This window comes from Neolamprologus multifasciatus, chromosome 14 (assembly GCF_963576455.1).
Source record: "Neolamprologus multifasciatus chromosome 14, fNeoMul1.2, whole genome shotgun sequence".
In the NCBI taxonomy this organism is placed as follows: Eukaryota; Metazoa; Chordata; class Actinopteri; order Cichliformes; family Cichlidae; genus Neolamprologus; species Neolamprologus multifasciatus.
In genome coordinates this window covers 29,842,679-29,848,761 of record NC_140452.1, presented here as the reverse complement: position 1 = coordinate 29,848,761, position 6,083 = coordinate 29,842,679, and positions in this window count along the sequence as shown.

Here is a 6,083-nt window from a genome sequence, read left to right as displayed (position 1 = left end):
CACTGAGATAAGACAGAAACCTTCAAAGTAAAACAGGAAACACAAAACACAGACTGAACAAAAGACACAGACTCACATGCAGGCACTACAACAGAGGGAACAGAGATGTGGGACCAGGGCAGACACAGACACCGACTGGACACGGGGATATAGCAGACAGGGGAGACAGCAACCAAGGATTACACAGAAACAAACCATAAGACATGACTCTAACGAAAACCCAAAGACTAGAAATTATAAATAATATAATAAACTCAAAAACCCTGGTTCAACGACCCAGGCATCCTAACAGTATCCCCCCCTAAAGGGCTGGCTCCCAGACAGCCCAACCCGAAACACCAAAACAAAAAAACAACCCAACCAGGGCGGGCGGCGGGGGAACAGGACGGAGGGACCGAAATGAAACAAACACACGGAGCCAGAGACAAAAAATACAGGGAGCAAAAGCCCAAAACAGAACAAAACAACAGCACTGCGGCCAGGCAACAGTCCAAAAGAAAACAGACAAAAAGCCCATGAAAGGCGCAGAGGCCCAGGTACCAGTCTCGAAAAGGTTCAGGAGGCCGGCCCGGAGGCTGACGGCACAACAGTCCAAACCCGGGCAGTTCAGGGGGGCGGCCCGGAGGCAGGCGGCCCAAGAGCCAAGAGGACAGTTCAGGGGGCCGGGCAGGCGGGAGGCACCGGCGGCGACGGAGCAGGTCAGGAGGCCGGCCGGGCGGGAGGCACCGGCGGCGACGGAGCAGGTCAGGAGGCCGTCCGGGCGGGAGGCACCGGCGGAGACGGAGCAGGTCAGGAGGCCGTCCGGGCGGGAGGCACCGGCGGAGACGGAGCAGGTCAGGGGGCCGTCCGCGACGGCAATGATGTCCAGTCATCGGCCCGGAAAGTGGCCGAACAGGCCGGACAGGACGTGCAGGACGAACAGGCCGGACAGGACGTGCAGGCCGGACAGGACGTGCAGGACAAACAGGCCGGACAGGACGTGCAGGACAAACAGGCTGGACAGGACCTGACGGCATGGGGACCTCAGGCGCAGACGAAGATAGACGGAGTGAGGCAGGACCAGGCGGTGCCGAGGGCGAAGACTCGGAGGCCGGACCAGGCGACGCCGAGGGCGAAGACTCGGAGGCCGGACCAGGCGACGCCGAAGGCGAAGACTCGGAGGCCGGACCAGGCGAGGGCGAAGACTCGGAGGCCGGACCAGGCGAGGGCGAAGACTCGGAGGCCGGACCAGGCGAGGGCGAAGACTCGGAGGCCGGACCAGGCGAGGGCGAAGACTCGGAGGCCGGACCAGGCGAGGGCGAAGACTCGGAGGCCGGACCAGGCGAGGGCGAAGCTGCAGGGAACGGCATGGAAGCCGCAGGTGGTGGCGCTGCAGGCGACGCAGGTCGCTGGACGGGCCCCTCGGACCCTCCAGCGGAGGCCGGAGGCTGGACGGGCCCCTCGGACCCTCCAGCGGGAACAGGCGGCTGGACGGGCCCCTCGGACCCTCCAGCGGGAACAGGCGGCTGAAGCGGTCCCTCGGACCCTCCAGCGGGAACAGGCGGCTGGACGGGCCCTTCGGACCCTCCAGCGGGAACAGGCAGCGGAAGCAGTCCCTCGGACCCTCCAGCGGGAACAGGCGGCTGGACGGGCCCCTCGGACCCTCCAGCGGAGGCCGGAGGCTGGACGGGCCCCTCGGACCCTCCAGCGGGAACAGGCGGCTGGACGGGCCCCTCGGACCCTCCAGCGGGAACAGGCGGCTGAAGCGGTCCCTCGGACCCTCCAGCGGGAACAGGCGGCTGGACGGGCCCTCGGACCCTCCAGCGGGAACAGGCAGCGGAAGCAGTCCCTCGGACCCTCCAGCGGGAACAGGCGGCTGGACGGGCCCCTCGGACCCTCCAGCGGAGGCCGGAGGCTGGACGGGCCCCTCGGACCCTCCAGCGGGAACAGGCGGCTGGACGGGCCCCTCGGACCCTCCAGCGGGAACAGGCGGCTGAAGCGGTCCCTCGGACCCTTCAGCGGGAACAGGCGGCTGGACGGGCCCCTCGGACCCTCCAGCGGAGGCCGGAGGCTGGACGGGCCCCTCGGACCCTCCAGCGGGAACAGGCGGCTGGACGGGCCCCTCGGACCCTCCAGCGGGAACAGGCGGCTGAAGCGGTCCCTCGGACCCTTCAGCGGGAACAGGCGGCTGGACGGGCCCCTCGGACCCTCCAGCGGAGGCCGGAGGCTGGACGGGCCCCTCGGACCCTCCAGCGGGAGCAGGAGGCTGGACGGGCCCCTCGGACCCTCCAGCGGAGGCAGGCGGCTGGACGGGCCCCTCGGACCCTCCAGCGGGAACAGGCGGCTGAAGCGGTCCCTCGGACCCTCCAGCGGGAACAGGCGGCCGAAGCGGTCCCTCGGACCCTCCAGCGGAGGCAGGAGGCTGGACGGGCCCCTCGGACCCTCCAGCGAGAACAGGCGGCTGAAGCGGTCCCTCGGACCCTCCAGCGGGAACAGGCGGCTGAAGCGGTCCCTCGGACCCTCCAGCGGGAACAGGCAGCTGAAGCAGTCCCTCGGACCCTCCAGCGGAGGCTGGACGGGCCCCTCGGACCCTCCAGCGAGAACAGGCAGCTGAAGCGGTCCCTCGGACCCTCCAGCGGAGACAGAAAGCTGAACGGGCCACTCAGCCCCTCCAGTGGAGACTGAGGACGGCTGGAGCGGTTCTCCAGAACCCCCAGCGGGACCAACAGATGAAGTGGGTGTGATGTTAGAATGTCCAGAGTCAGAATGCTCAAATGGAGCATGCAACAAACAGTCACCATCTTCCCCGACAGGAGATTGCTCAACCGTCCTGGAGTGGCGGCGGCCTGAGCGCCGTTTCCTTCGGGATGAGGAAACAGGAACCGGTGGAGAAAAGGAGACCTCCTCCTCATCCTCTGACCACATAGCCGCCAGGAAGAAGGCAGGCGAACGAGGACCCGGCTGGTGTGGGGAGGGAGAGGAAGTCCGTGGCAGTGTTGAGACAGGTGGAGAGTGTGTGTTGTCCTGGGGCAGCGGTTGGGAAGATGTAGTGAGTGAGAGAGCAAGCTCACCAGCCTTGACTTGCTCTCTCCAGGCAGTAATGGTGCCATCCAACTGAGTGTCCTTAGCAAACTGAGAGAGCTGAGGGTTATGACGAATGATGGCATCTACTGCACTTAGCCCAACTGCCATAGTCCGTAAATCCTGCGACTGGGCAATGCGGTCGAGCAGACTCACCATCCGCATCATCTCGCCGTCGAACTCCGAGGAAAAAGAGTCTGCGGGGTCCATGTTATGGTCGCGATCTTCTGTTATGTAATGGCTGCGTGCAGGCAGGAATAGGACCCAAGGTGCAGACTCCGGAGACAGAAAGTAACTCAAAACAGTTTTAATTTTAAACTCAAATATAACATAACTGAAAATAACAAAATAGACTTACACCGGAGGACTGGAAAAAACACACAGCAGTATAAACGGTAGATCGCGACAATGACAAACTGAAACACAGGGCTTAAATACATAGAGGGAGCAATCAGGGAATGGACAACAGGAGGGAAACACAGCTGGGGCAAATCAGAACTGACGAGACAAGGAAGCGTAAACTGAACACACTGAGATAAGACAGAAACCTTCAAAGTAAAACAGGAAACACAAAACACAGACTGAACAAAAGACACAGACTCACATGCAGGCACTACAACAGAGGGAACAGAGATGTGGGACCAGGGCAGACACAGACACCGACTGGACACGGGGATATAGCAGACAGGGGAGACAGCAACCAAGGATTACACAGAAACAAACCATAAGACATGACTCTAACGAAAACCCAAAGACTAGAAATTATAAATAATATAATAAACTCAAAAACCCTGGTTCAACGACCCAGGCATCCTAACAGACAGGGGGACAAAGGGCCTAAGGAGTAAGGAGAAATGAACCCGGCAACACTGGATTGCAGGGTGTAAGTGAGCTCTTTAAGTCTAAAGAGCTCATCAGGGGGAATTGTCGGATTATGATATTACTTTATGCCATGTTAGACCCCTAATTAAAGATTGTGAATTATTATGTAGTTTTAGTTTGCATTATGCTCCTGAATTAGAAGAAGGTGATAACTATTACATTTGGTAAACTGATTTGCATTATATTAGACTGCTGATTTATTGTGAATGAATGATATTGTTTTATGATGCATTATACTGCTGAGTTATAAGAAATATTGTTCACAGAAAGTCATCACCTTATTTGTCTGGTTAGAAGAGAACAGAGCATACTGCCCCATCTCATCAGGAGCAGATAAACAGGGAGCCAAGGTCGTAGGTTAGGCGCTGTGTGTGAGAAAGAATGTGAATGTTTAGGCTTTTATGATTAGGTGGGGGCCACTAGAGGCTATAAGAGTTTGATCAAGGCTCCACCATTTTGAGATCTGATGCTGTCTGTGTATGGTGTCCATCTCCCACGCGTGTGTTCATTAAATCATCGTTTGACTTGACCCGGCCGGACCAGTGTGGTTATTTTGGGTTTTCCTCCTGTATCCATCCTCAATATTTGAATCCGTAACAACTCTTATGCTTTTTTGCTCTTAGCATTTTCATTGTGCTGATTTCACTCACACTCAGAAAGATGTACACACACAGTTTCCATCACCTTTCACTCAGCTTTTTACTTACATGCTTTATATGTAACATAGGATTCTGAACAGCAATCTAATGAAACTGTTGGATGAAAAAAGGAGATAAAGTACGAGTTCAGGACAGGTTAGTATTTATAGAGTTGCCCTGGCAACAGACTTTTCCGGTGCAGCTCTCCACTATAGACATGCATAGATGTATCTTGTACTACCATTGATCTTTTTAACTTTCTAATGCTACTGACATGTGCATTAGAAATGTGCTTTGAACCATCTCTGATGTTGTCCTAATCATGATAATATTCCTTTTATTTATGATCAGCGATCTTTATCTTCAGAGCTGTGGGGGACACTTTTAGTGTTTGCTTTAAAAAAAAAAAACTTCACAGGGTGTTGGAAGATTTCTCTGCACAAGAGGTCCAAGAGGAGCATTGCTTTCAGCTTAATGAAGCTTTCATTTGCTGCATCGGTGCATTGTAGTTTGTTCAAATAAGCTCTCAAGTGGATCAACTACTCTTGCGCTGTTCGGCAAAAATTTGCTGAACCACGATCAAGGAAGGAGCAAAGTGCAGACATGTCCTTTGGTGCAGGAGCTTCAGAGATGGCAGTCAGGTGGACTGGGTGAGGACACAAGCCCTTCTTTGAAATGACGTCCCAGGAATAGAATATGCGTCTGCCCGAATGAACTTTTACTGGAATAGATCTGCGGACCAACATCCTTCAGAGGCCTGAGAAAAGCATGCAAACGTTCATTGTGTTCTTCTTTAATGCGTCCATTATTGCGCTTTTATTAGGTTCCCCCAGATCCACGCAAAGTCTCAAGTCGCCCTTATGTTTTCTTGCCACCACTAGAGGACTCAGCCATTCAGATGTGTCCACTGGTACAATAATGCCTGCTTGGAGCAGGCTGACACCTCTTTGCATATGCTGAGTAGCAGATGCCTCAGTTTTACTTCATTGTTAACCTGAACTTTGTGAATGAACCCTTTAACACATCCAAGATGGTGGGCAGAAACAGAATCAATGTTGTTCACCATGCATGTCTGTTTATACTTTTCCATCTATAATATTAATTTTGAGTGCTTTATATGATCTTTAACTATGTAGAATAATCCTGGCACTTTTTTGTCAGCATTTGTCAGCACTCTCTTCTTCATCTGCCTAAATAAATACTGAGCCATATGCGATGGGTTATGGTACACATCCATTTTTAAAAGTCCCCCATTACTGATGGTGTGGCAGAGGTGTGGCCTGTGGCTCAGCTGCAGCTGCAGGGGAGGGGTGGGGCAGTGAGCTCAAGGGAGCGGTGCCAGGAAGGCTGGAGGGACAGGTGGTGATGATTGTCCTAACGAGGCTTTTCCTTTTTATAGTGAAGCCGGAGACCAGAGAAGCCAACTGGAAAGTTGGTGGACGGGCTGCCGAACAGTAAAAACGATATGTGTGCAACTTCAACAAACCCTCCTGAAAGTGGTCC